The following is an 11708-nucleotide window of genomic DNA, read 5'->3' on the forward strand; positions in this document are numbered from 1 at the left end:
ATGCTGGGCCCAACCTTGTGCCTTTTAACCTCTGAGTGTTCTTTGTTCTGGGTACGATGCGATGCGGTGACACAGCTTAGAGGAGGACTGGGAGAATCTAGGCAAAGCCCTGGGGTAGCACACTGGCGACGCCAAGGGGTGACACCAGGATTTCTGGTGTGCTGGGTAAGTACGTATGCCTGTTCCTGGAGGGAGCCAGGCACACACAGCCGTGTCTGAGCCCATCAGGGACATCCCACAAGCTCTCTGCCTCGTGCAGCAGGGCCTGGGATGCCAAAGCAAGTGGTAAGAGCAGAGACTCCCAGATCCAGGCCTGCTTCTACCTCCCGCTGGCTCAGGGACTGTGTAAGTGATTGCATGGCCCTCACCTGCTAACTCCTACGGGGAAGCATTGGGAGGATGCTAACAGGATTGTAAGCAGTGCTGGGACTGGAACCAGGCACTCCGGTATGGGGTATGGGCATCCCAAGTAATCTCTGTCTCTCTCCCTCTTTTTTTTTTTTTTTTTTTTTTGTTTTTTTGTTTTTTTCTATTGCAAAGCCAGATATACAGAGAGGAGGACAGAGAGGAAGATCTTCCATCTGATGATTCACTCCCCAAGCAGCCACAATGGCCAGAGCTGAGCCAATCCTAAGCCAGAAGCCAGGAGCTTCTTCCGGGTCTCCCATGCAGGTGCAGGGTCCCAAGGCTTTGGGCCATCTTCTACTGCTTTCCCAGGCCACAAGCAGGGAGCTGGATGGGAAGTGGAACTGCCGGGATTAGAACTGGGGTCCATATGGGATCCTGGCGCTGATTTTAGATGCTAGGTGAGGATTTTAGATGCTAGGCTATCATGCCGGGTCCAAATAAATAAAATCTTAAGAAAAGTAAGTTTTTTAAAAGAGAAAATTTGATACATCAATCTTTAAATAAAAGAGAAGCCAACCAGAATGGAAAGAAGCAAGGTCTGGCTCTCATTCGCTCTGTCTTGCTTTCCCCCAAGCCTGCAGCATCTGTGCTGCTCACTCTGCACACTGGACAGCAGCCACACAAGCGACCCACAGATCACTGCGTGTTCCGGAAACACATACACAGGGTTGTGACATGAAAGCACAGGCTTGCCCCTCCCACACTTCCCTCCTGGTTCCCCATGGCTTTAGGAAACAGCATCCAGGCGAGCACAGGGGCGGGCCCCAGCCTGCCGGAGCTCAGAACTTGGCTCTGCCCGCATCCCCCGTGGCTGTGACCAGGCCTGCCAGGCACATGCAGCATTTGTGCAATGACCTCTGGGAGGCCAGGAACAGACATGGAAGCAGAGAGACGCCCCCACCACGCCCCGCCGCAGAGCCACAGGAGCCCTGAGACAGATGGAAACAGCCTGCACTTCAGACCCTGATGTCTGGATCAGTGAAGCAGTATTAGCACTGATCAGTAAGCACTGATTTCAGTTTTTAAAAGTTTATTTGTTTATTTCAAAGTCAGTGTCACAGTAATAGATCTTCCACCTGCTGGTTCACTGCCCAAACAGTCACGAAGGCCAGTGCTGGGTCAGACCAAAGCCAGGAAGGAGCCTGGAACTCCCCGGACTCCCACATGGATTGCAGGAGCTAGAGCACTTGGCCCATGCTCCACGTTTCCCCGTGTGCATTAGCAGGAAGCTAGGTTGGCAGTGGAGTAGCCAGGACTCAAATCGGTGCCTGGATGGGGTGCCCTTGTCAAAAGATGCCACGTGAAGGTTAACTGGGAGCCAGGCTCTGGGCAGAGCCCAGGAAGGAGCAGGACGGCATGTGTGGGCAGTGCTGACCTCAGCAGCTGAGGATGCTGGGAGCTCTCAGCTGTGTCGCTCGGGCACTCTTGACTTTCTGCTTACCCAGTCCTTTATGTCTGCCTCCTGAGGGTCTCTTGTGGGTTAGAAGGCTTCCCCACCTTCGGTCCCCTTCTCCTCTGCTGCACTCCTGCTGGGTCCACTGGGTCTTTTTGAGGTCGATCTATTTCTGGTACAGTTGGGCCAACAGCTGCAGGCTGACCTTGCCTCCAGTGTGTGTGTGTGTGTGTGTGTGTGTGTGTGTGTGTGTGTGTGTGTGTGTTTTCAGCTAGAGTTTCTGGAAAGAATTCCAGCTGTCTCTCCGATCTGCTTTGGCTGACTAGAACTTTTTAAAAGTTTCATGGTATTTTTAACTTTCCGGCATGAGCTAAAAATAATATACTTTTTTACTGTGTTTTCCAAAACCGTGCTCATTATTATTATTTTTTTTTATTTGAGAGAGAGTGATTTTATTCACTGGTTCATTTCCCCTAAATGTCCCTCAACAGCCAGGGCTGCGCCAGGTTGAAGCAAGGAGCCCAGAACTCCATCCAGGTCTCTCAAGTGGGTAGCAGGGACACAACACTTCAGCTGTTGCCTGCTGCCTCCCAGAGTGTGCATTATCAGGAAGCTGGAGTCAGAAATCAAACCCAGGCTCAACAGCTAAAACCCTTGTCTTACAAGTGCCGGGATCCCACATGGGCACCGGTTCAAGTCCCGGCTTCTCCACTTCACATTTAGCTCTCTGCTTATGCTCTGGGAAAGTAGGCAAGGATGGCCCAAAGCCTTGGGATCCTGCACCTGCATGGGAGACCCAGAAGAAGCTCCTGACTCCTGGCTTAGGATTATTGGCTCATTTCCAGCTGTTGCAGCTGCTAGGGGAGAGAACCACAGAATGGAAAATCTATGTCTCCTTCTCTCCATAAATATGATCTGCCTTTCTAATAAAAAATAAATATATTTTAAAAAGTATATTTGGGGCCAAGTGCAGTAGCCTAGTGGCTAAAGTCCTCACCTTGCATGGGCAGTGATTCAATATGAATGCCAGTTCATGTCTTTACTGCTCTACTTCCCTTCCAGCTCCCTGCTTGTGGCCTGGGAAAGCAGTAGAGGACGGCCCAAAGCTTTGGGACCCTGCAGCCCTGTGGAAGACTAGGAGGAGGCTCCTGGCTTCAGATTGACTCAGTTCCAACTGTTGAGGTCACTTGGGGAGTAAACCAGCAGATGGAAGATCTTTCTTTCTGTCTCTCCTTCTGTCTGTACATCTGACTTTGCAGTAACAATACACAAATCTTAAAAAGAAAAGACATAGTTTGAGTAATAAGATAGAGAGCCCAAGCTTCTTGGCACACGTGTTCTACTTATTAGAAGGGGGCCAATAACTACCTTGGGTCTCCTTTATCTATCAGGATTCATTTCTTTGGCCATGTTTCTAAAAGGTATCATAAGGAAATCTGCACGCGGTGGCCAGAGTTGTACTGTAGTGTGTTAAGCCAACACCTCAGTGCCAGTACCATGTAAGGGTTCATGTGCTGCCTTTGCCACTTCCAAGCCAGCCCCCAGCTCATCCACCTGGGAGAGCAATGGAGGGTGGTCCATGTGCTTGAGCCCTTACACCCAGGCAGGAAACCTAGATGAAATTTCTGCCTCTTTGCTTCAAGCTGGCCTAGCCTCGGCCTCAGCCTTTGCAGACATTTGGGGAGCAAACCAGTTGATGGGAGATCTCTCTATCTCTTCCTGTCCGCTTTCTTACTTTCAAACAAACAAAAAGGAACGAGGAAAGGAAAGTATTACTGTGAAATGTTTACCCCATGCTGTAACCAGGTTCTTCAATTTTTTTTTTTTTAGATTTGTTCATTTTGCACATGGAAGGCAGATAAGATTTACAAAGAAAAGGAAAGACAGAGAGGAAGATCTTTCATCCACTGATTCACTCCCCAAATAGCCACAACGGCCAGAGTTGAGCTGGTCCGAAGCCAGAAGCCAGGAGCTTCTTTTGGATCTCCCACGTGGGTGCAGGGTCTCAAGGCTTTGGGCCATCTTCTACTGCTTTCCCAGGCCATAGGCTGGGAGCTGGATGAAAGATAGAGTGGCTGAGATACGAACCGGTGCCCATATGAGATTGCAAGGTAAGCATTTAGCCACTGAGTCATCACACTGGACTTGATTTGAGAGTCAGAGAGACAGAGAGAGCTCCCATCCTCCACTTCACTTCTCAGTTCCCTCCATCTGCTGGCCCTGAAGAGGGGCCAAAACTTGGGACCAGGAACCCAACCCAGGTCTTTTTTGTGGCTAACGGGGACTCCCAACTCCTTGAGTCATCAGTGCTGCCCATCAGGGTGTATGTTGGCTGCATCTGGGATTAGGAACCCGAGCTGGGCTTATAGTGCAGATATTCCAGTGTGGACCATGGACATCCTAGCTGCTGGGCAAAATGCCCAGTCCAGTTCCCCGATTTTTAGAAGAAACAGGAAATCCTCTGAGGTCATCTAAGCAAGTCCTTTAGGACATCTCTCTGTGTTTTCCTGTGCTCAATTTATCTCTGGCTGAGGGTTGCTGAAGACTTCCGAGATTTCCTCTCTCGTCTGCTGTGAACCAGGGCTGTCTGGCATGGTTTAGCATTTTCATTCTGGAGTAGAGAAATTTCATATCTGAGAGTAGAGCTGGTCTGGATGGCAGAGGCGGTGGACTGAGCGAGGGTTGGGAAGTGCCCCGCGTCTGCAGCCTGCACACACAGCCCAGCCGGCTGTGGCCCAGGCGTCGGACGACACTGGAACTGGGTGTTCACCCTTCGCTCCAGGAAAGCAGCTGCTGCAGGTGCAGAATTGGTTTGCATTCCCTCATACAAGGAACCTTTACAAAGTCCACACGGAGTGTGATTTGGGCAATACCTACGAACGGATTGCAATGATTCTGCCCCGAAGGAAACGTGTCTTTTAACTCCACACTTCCATGAACTTTGGCAGGATTTCTGCAGACATCCAGTTATCTGGCCACACTGCAGTTTGGACCACCTCACTCCTCCAACGGGCGGGTCCACGACAAGGGCAGGGAAGGGCAGGTGGGTTCCAGGGTCAAGTTCAGCAGAGTGCTCTCCAGCAGATGGAGTGAGTCAGGAGGTGGCAGATGGATGGGCGCCCAGCCGGGGATTCTCTTCCATCCAGTGAAGGGCCGGCCGACAGTGTGGACTGCCTTTTCCATGTGATTCACAGGAAGTGGCTAGTCGGAGCAGTAAGCCAGAGGAGGAGAAAGATGGATGGACCACATCTGCCACAGGCACAGACCGGGGTAGCTTGAAGGCAAGCCATTTCAGTCTTGGCAGCAAGACCCAGCTGGTGATTCTCCAACCCCTCGACTGTAGCTAAGAGGGGGAGGAAGAGCCAGAGCAGGAAGGCATGGTGATCTGGCTCTGACTGTCACCCTTCACCTTTCCAAGGGACACACAGGTGTTACATAGCCTCACAGGTAGCAAGTCCTTTTTTGGCCCTGGAACAATGTTTGGAATTAAGAGCGGGGTGGGGAGGAAGTGGTGATCAACTTCCATAATGGGAATACACACTCTGACCTGATTCATTGTCTCTGACGGCTCCGGCAAATGTGGAAGGCCGCCTGGCTTCATTCGGCGACTCCAGATGGCAGCATGCTGGCAGCCACCATGCTTGTCCCACCTGCTGCTGCTGTGTCTTAGCTGACAGATGACTGGGTCCGGGGTTCAGCGCACACCAGTCTTGCTTCAGTTGTTCCAAGCAAATGAACGTGAGTTATGGCACTTGTTTTTTATGTATTGTAAGATTTTTTTTGGTATTTAAAAGGGCAGAGTTACTTAGAGAAATGAAAGAAGAGGAAGAAGAGAGAATCTCGCATCCGCTGGTTCACTCCTCCTAATGGCTGCAACATGCAGGGCTGGATTGGACCAAGAATAGGAGCTGGAGAACTTCTCCTGGGTCTCCCACATGGGTGAGGGAGCCCAAGGCCTCTGCTGCTTTCCCAGGTGCTTCAGCAGGAAGCTAGATCAGAGGTGGAGCAGCCAGGACTCAAACCTGCACCCATATGGGATGCCAGCGCTGCGTTCAGTGTTGTGGCCATTTAAAGCAAAATGGCTAAAACTCAAGCAGACCCAGGTCCTAAGTCATTAAGGACACTCTGTAACCAGGTGTCTCCAAATGGATTGTTCTCTGAGGTCATTCAAACATCCCCTGATGAATCTTACTCTTCCTTTAAACCTATGCATTCCAGGCTGGCGTTGCGGTGCAGTGAGTAAAGCCCCGGTCTGTATGCCAGCATCCCATACTCTCCTGTGCAAGTGATCTAAAGGCGAGAAGCTGCAGCCACGGTGGCTTGGGACTCCTGGAAAAGCTGTGGTTCTCCCTGTCCACGGCCCCAGGTGGGTCAGAAGCATGGAGTGGGCCGGGTGCTTAGAAGGGGAGTTTCATCTCCACCATCTGGGGAAAGCAGACACCCTTTCTGCTGGCTCTGCCGCTTGCAAGGACGGCCCAGGGAGGTCCCCATGTTCTGTCTTCAGGAGAGTCTTTATTTATTTATTTATTTGTTTATTCATTTTTTATTAGAAAGTCAGATTTTACAAAGAGATGGAGAGACAAGAGAGAAAGATCTTCTGTTTGCTGGTTCACTCCCCAAGTGGCTACAACAACCAGAGCTGAGCTGATCCAAAGCCAGGAGTCAGGAGCTTCTTCCGGGTCTCCCATGAGGGTCCAGGGTTCCAAGGCTTTGGGTTATCCTCTACTACTTTCCCAGGCCACAAGCAGGGAGCTGGATGGGAAGTGGAGCATCTGGGACACAAATCGGTGCCCATATGGAATCCTGGTTCATGCGAGGAAAGAATTTAGCCACTAGACTACCTTACCAGGCCCCAGGGGAATTATACAATGGAAGCGACATTGGCAGCGAGGTTCGCTCTGTGGAACTGCCAGGAGCCTCATGCCTTCTCCAGCTCCTCTACCTGGGCACCAAAGGTAGGCCAGGCCAGGCCGGATAGCTCACAGCAGGCTGCTTCTCGTTATCCTCAGCTCTGTGTGCTGTGCTTGTACCCTTGGTTCATGGACTGACATAGTGAGACGTTCCTGTCTGTAAGTGCCAGGTACATCCTAGCTGGTATTTAGTGGGGAAGAAGACAGAAACTATGGAAGATACATTTTTGAAGGTAAAGAATAGGCTTAATGGAGGAGAGAGGCTGTGGAGCAGTTGCGACGGGCCATGAGGCTCAACAGGCACAGGTGCTGTGCCGTGGTCTCAGATCACAGGTGCATCCTGCAGCTTTGGGTGCCAGCTCTGCACACACGGGTGTCCCTGGGAGTTTGTGGCCATCAAGGAGACTGCACTCACGTGGCTGGTGAAGGCTGCAGGAGAAGGTGCAGGGTACGACATGCAAGACCCAGCCGAGGCTTCTGGGTTCAGCTTGGCACGGTCCTGGCAGCTGCAGCCATTTGAGGAGCTATCCAATGGATGGAAATCTCTGTCTCTTCTTTGAAGATTTGAAAGAGTGACAGGAGGAGAGAAGCATGGAGAGCTATCTATCTGCTGGTTCATTCCGCCGGATGACTGCGATGGCTGAGACTGACTCATGCTGAAAGCAGGAGCCTGCAGTTCCATCCAGTCTTCTTTAGGGGTGCAGAACTCAAGTACTTGGGCCGCTGTCCCACTGTCTTCCCAGGTGATCAGTAGGGAGGTGGATCTGAAACAGGGTGGCCAGTCTCAAACTAGCACTCAATATAGGAAACCAGCACTTGCAGATGGCAGCTTAGCTCACTGTGCCACAATGCTGATAAATTAAAAAAAAAAAAATCTTTCTTTTTATCGGAAAGTCAGATACACAGAGAGGAGGAAGATCTTCCATCTGCAGATTTACTCCCCAAGTGGCCACGATAGTCTGACCGGAGCTGATCCAAAGCCAGTGGCCAGGAGCTTCTTCTGGGTCTCCCATGCGGGTGACAGGGTCCCAAGGCTTTGGTTCTGAACTGCTTTCCCTGGCCACAAGCAGGGAGCTGGATGGGAAGTGGGGCTGCTGGGACATGAACTAGTTCCCATATGGGATTCTGGCATGTGCAAGGTGAGACTTTTAGCCGCTAGACTACTGTACCGGGTCCAACGTTGGTAAAATTTTTTCATCTTTAAAGCTGCTGAAGCTGCAAGGAAGCTGGAATCCAGAGCTAAGCAAAGCTTCAAGCCCAGGTACCGTGTTGTGGGCTGCAGGCAGTGTAGCCTGCGTCTTACCCACTAGGCCGAGCTCCCACTCTGCCATCTGTGATTTCCTGGTTGCCTGAACTGGACACTGCTGCTGTAGCCTCACTCTGTCTCAAAGGGCTGCAGGAGGAGCAAGGCTCAGCAGCCATTGTGCAGCAGCCAAGTCCTCGCCCTTTTTGGAGCCTAGGCTCTGCGAGCAGGGTTGGGATGTGTGTTGGGGGGTGGGCTCTCAGGACCCTGGAAACAGCAGATGGAAACTGCTCAGGGAAACCAGGCCCCTTTCATGCCTTGTCTATGGGTACGTGTGAGAAGCCCACTCCAGATGACTGCTGGGCTCCACCCTTCAGGGCCGAATAAATCTCCATGTTCGCACATCATGAACAGAAAGCCAGGTGCTGCGAGCTGGCTGCCAGCTGTCCTTGCATGCAGTTAAGACGGAGTGTCAGGGAGTTATGAGCCTGTGCCTGCCATGCAGGAGCAGGAAGACATGAAAAACAGAGCTCAGCAAATGAAGCTACTACCTAGGATGGTTCCGTCAATACCCCCCCCCCCCCCTTCCCAACCACACCACTTGGGAGTTGAATGGATTTGTAGTGTGAAGGGTCGGGAGGGGTGAGGGCAAGACACAGCTGTGCTCGGGAGGAACACCCCAGGAGCTGGAAATCATGGCAGGCTGGGAGATGCGAGGCAAGGGGATCCCAGCTGCTTGGAGAGCAGGGTGAGGAGGTGTGTGTGCAGCGAGGAGGCCTTGAGCAGCTGTGACATCCACCCGGAGCCGAAGCAGGCCCGGAGAGCAGCTGAACACACAAAAGGAGAGAGCAGCTGACTAGGGCATTCGGGGGCCGTGGGCACCCACCTGCCAGGGGCTGGCTCCAGGGTCAGGGCTGGCAGGAGTGTGGGTGGCAGCCCAGGCTCGGAAGCGAGCCAGCTAGGCTCCTGCCACACAGATTGCGAGACATGCCGGGCTGCTGCCCCAAGGGCAGGGGGTGGAGGCAGAGTCCTCCTCCATGCCTGGTCGTGACTGTGACATCACCAGGTTAAGGTGCTCCCGGACCCCCTGGAGTGCTGTGAAGGTGGGGAGAGTGGGAGGGGCTTGTGGGATGCTCTCGGTCCTTGTCATGGGGTTCCACCTCAGATCCCAGCTCCCTGGGAGCAGCCCGTGGTGAGTGCAGTCCCTGGGTCCCTGCCACCCACCTGGGAGATCAACATGGAGCTCTTGGCTCCTGGCCCAGCAGGGGCTGCTGTGGACAGTTGGAGAATGAGCCAAAAAATAGAAAATCTCACTCTCTCTTTCTCTCCTCTCTCATCTTCTGTTCCATAAACAATGAATATAAATAATAATAACAATGAAAACAAGCAATCCTACTGAGTCATCCTGAGCCTCGCCTATCCCCTGCCTATAAAGGGCATGTTCAGCCTCCTGGTGGTGACCCCGCTGAGCCCTGCCTTTCCACGGTGCCTGCCCAGGCCAGTAGCACTTGTCCCTTGTCCCAATGTCCCACTTCTCTTTTTAACTCTCAGTGATTTTAGTATCAGCTCTGTGCTTTAACTGATTTATTTCTTTTATATTAAATATAATATATATTATATAATATATTTATAGTAAATATATATTAAATACATATAATATATATGTATTATATATATATTGAAAGTCAGGATAACAGAGAGAAGAGACTGAGAGAGACAAAAAATAATAAAAAATGAAAGAGAGAGAGAATCTTCCATTCACTTTCCTAAGTAATTGCAGTGGCATAGGCCAAAGCCAGGAGTCTCAGCAGCTACATCCGGGCCTCCCATGTGGCTAGCAGGGGCCCAAGCACTTGGGCCATCTTCCGCTGCCATCCCAGACGCAGTGGCAGGGGAGCTGGATCGGAAGCACAGCAGCTGAGACTCGAACTGGTGCTTGAATATGAGATGTCAGCATTGCCAACGAAGGCTTCACCTACTGCACCATTATGGCCCTGAGAAGACTCCTGAGACTCAAGTTCCAGACCGTGTAGACACCTCCTGGGAAGCCCAGGTCAGAGGGACTGTGTCCGTTGCATGAGACTCTATGCTTGTCCTTGCCAGACCGACCACTCTGGGCAAGAGGACCCAAGACACGCCTGTGCATGGCAACACGTGTGGGAGTTGGATCAAGTCTGGGCCGGTGCTGGGGTGACAGCAGCAGCCACTGCCCCCAGCAAGCTGCCATCCTCACCTCCTATGCCCATCCTCTCCATCCTTTCCCTCCAGTTTCCTGCTTGACCCCAGGCCTCTCAGAGAACGGCACAGACCTCCCAATTGCACCTGTTGCCTGGATCCCTTCTCTAACTGCCCTGGAACATTGGTCCATGACTCCCTAGGGAAAGCCCTGGCCTCCTGCACTCCTCCCCCACTCCCCCGCCACATCTGCCAGTGTCACCTGACAGCCTACAACCAACACCTCTGCTGTCTTGGCCTCAGAAGGGCTTTCTGGGAGCTTTCCTCCCCTGTTGCAGGGCTAGGGTGCTGCCCAGGGAGCACCTCCCTCCCGCCCCGGCTACTCCTGCTGGCTGTGGCAGCCTCAAGTCCCGCTGCTTCTGAGACCTGCCTGGGCTCGGGGAGCCTGCCCTGAGGCCGGAAATAGGGACAGCCAGGGCCAGAGTGCTCTTTTGTTTTAAGAAACAAGGGGGTTATTATGCCTTTTGCTTCCAGTTTTAAAATATCTATTAAGCTTTCAGCAAGAGCCAAGCACCATTTATGGCAAAGCTAATAAGAAAAACGGGTCTTGCTCTCAGCTTGGAAAGTACAGAAATCATCGTTCTGTTCAGAGAGGAAATGTTCGCCGCCCCAGGCTCTGCAGGACCGGGTCCCACCCCTGCCACCACCTCCTGCCCTGTGTATCTGCATTCTCCCATCTGCACTGGACTCCACCTCCGGCTCCAAAGCGGGCAAAGCTTAGGGCCACCAGTGATCCAGTGTGAGCCTTCTCCAGTTCTCTTTGTAGCTGGAGCTGGGAGAAAGCCAAGAGAAGTTTAGTTCATGTCCTCTGCAAGCAAAGACACAGGAGTTGACACACTGGGCTTCTTCAAACTCCTCACCACATCTCTTTCAAACACACACACACAAATATAGAGGCCCGTGGCTTCCCCATGTCGCCAGATGGAGCTGATCAGGCCTTCCTGCCAAGTTTGGTGTTAGGATGAAAATGGAGCAGAGCAAAGACTCTCCACGTAGCCCAGGGTGCATGTGGGCTGCACTGGCCTCTGTTGGGAGACTGAAACAGGACATCTGCCTCAGGGGACAGATCAGGCTGATGGGCCTGGTGTCCTGGTGGCTGGAAGCTGTGGGACTGGTACGTGGTTGGGGGGCAATGGGATCGTAGTAGGAGTGTGTGCAAGGGGTGTGAGTGGCAGGTGCAGAAGAGCTCACATGGCAAGAAAGTCAGCAGACCCAGACTTGCATTCTGCTTTTTTGTTTGTTTGTTTTTTTGTTGGCTTTGTTTAATTTTTTTTAAATCATTATTTGAGAGGGAATTGGAGAGAGAGGTCTTCTATCCACTGGTTCACTCCCCAAACGAGCACAGTCACCAGGTCCAGGCAGGCCAATGCCAAAAGCTTCACCTGGGTCGCCCGTACAGGTGGCACAGGCCCAAGCACCTGACCCATCCTCCGCTGCTTCCCCAGGCACCTTAGGAGGGAGTTGGATCAGAAGTGGTGCAGCCAGGACTCGAACCAGTGCCTATACGGGATGCTGGCAC

The sequence above is a fragment of the Ochotona princeps genome, chromosome 10 (assembly GCF_030435755.1).
Source record: "Ochotona princeps isolate mOchPri1 chromosome 10, mOchPri1.hap1, whole genome shotgun sequence".
In the NCBI taxonomy this organism is placed as follows: domain Eukaryota; kingdom Metazoa; phylum Chordata; class Mammalia; order Lagomorpha; family Ochotonidae; genus Ochotona; species Ochotona princeps.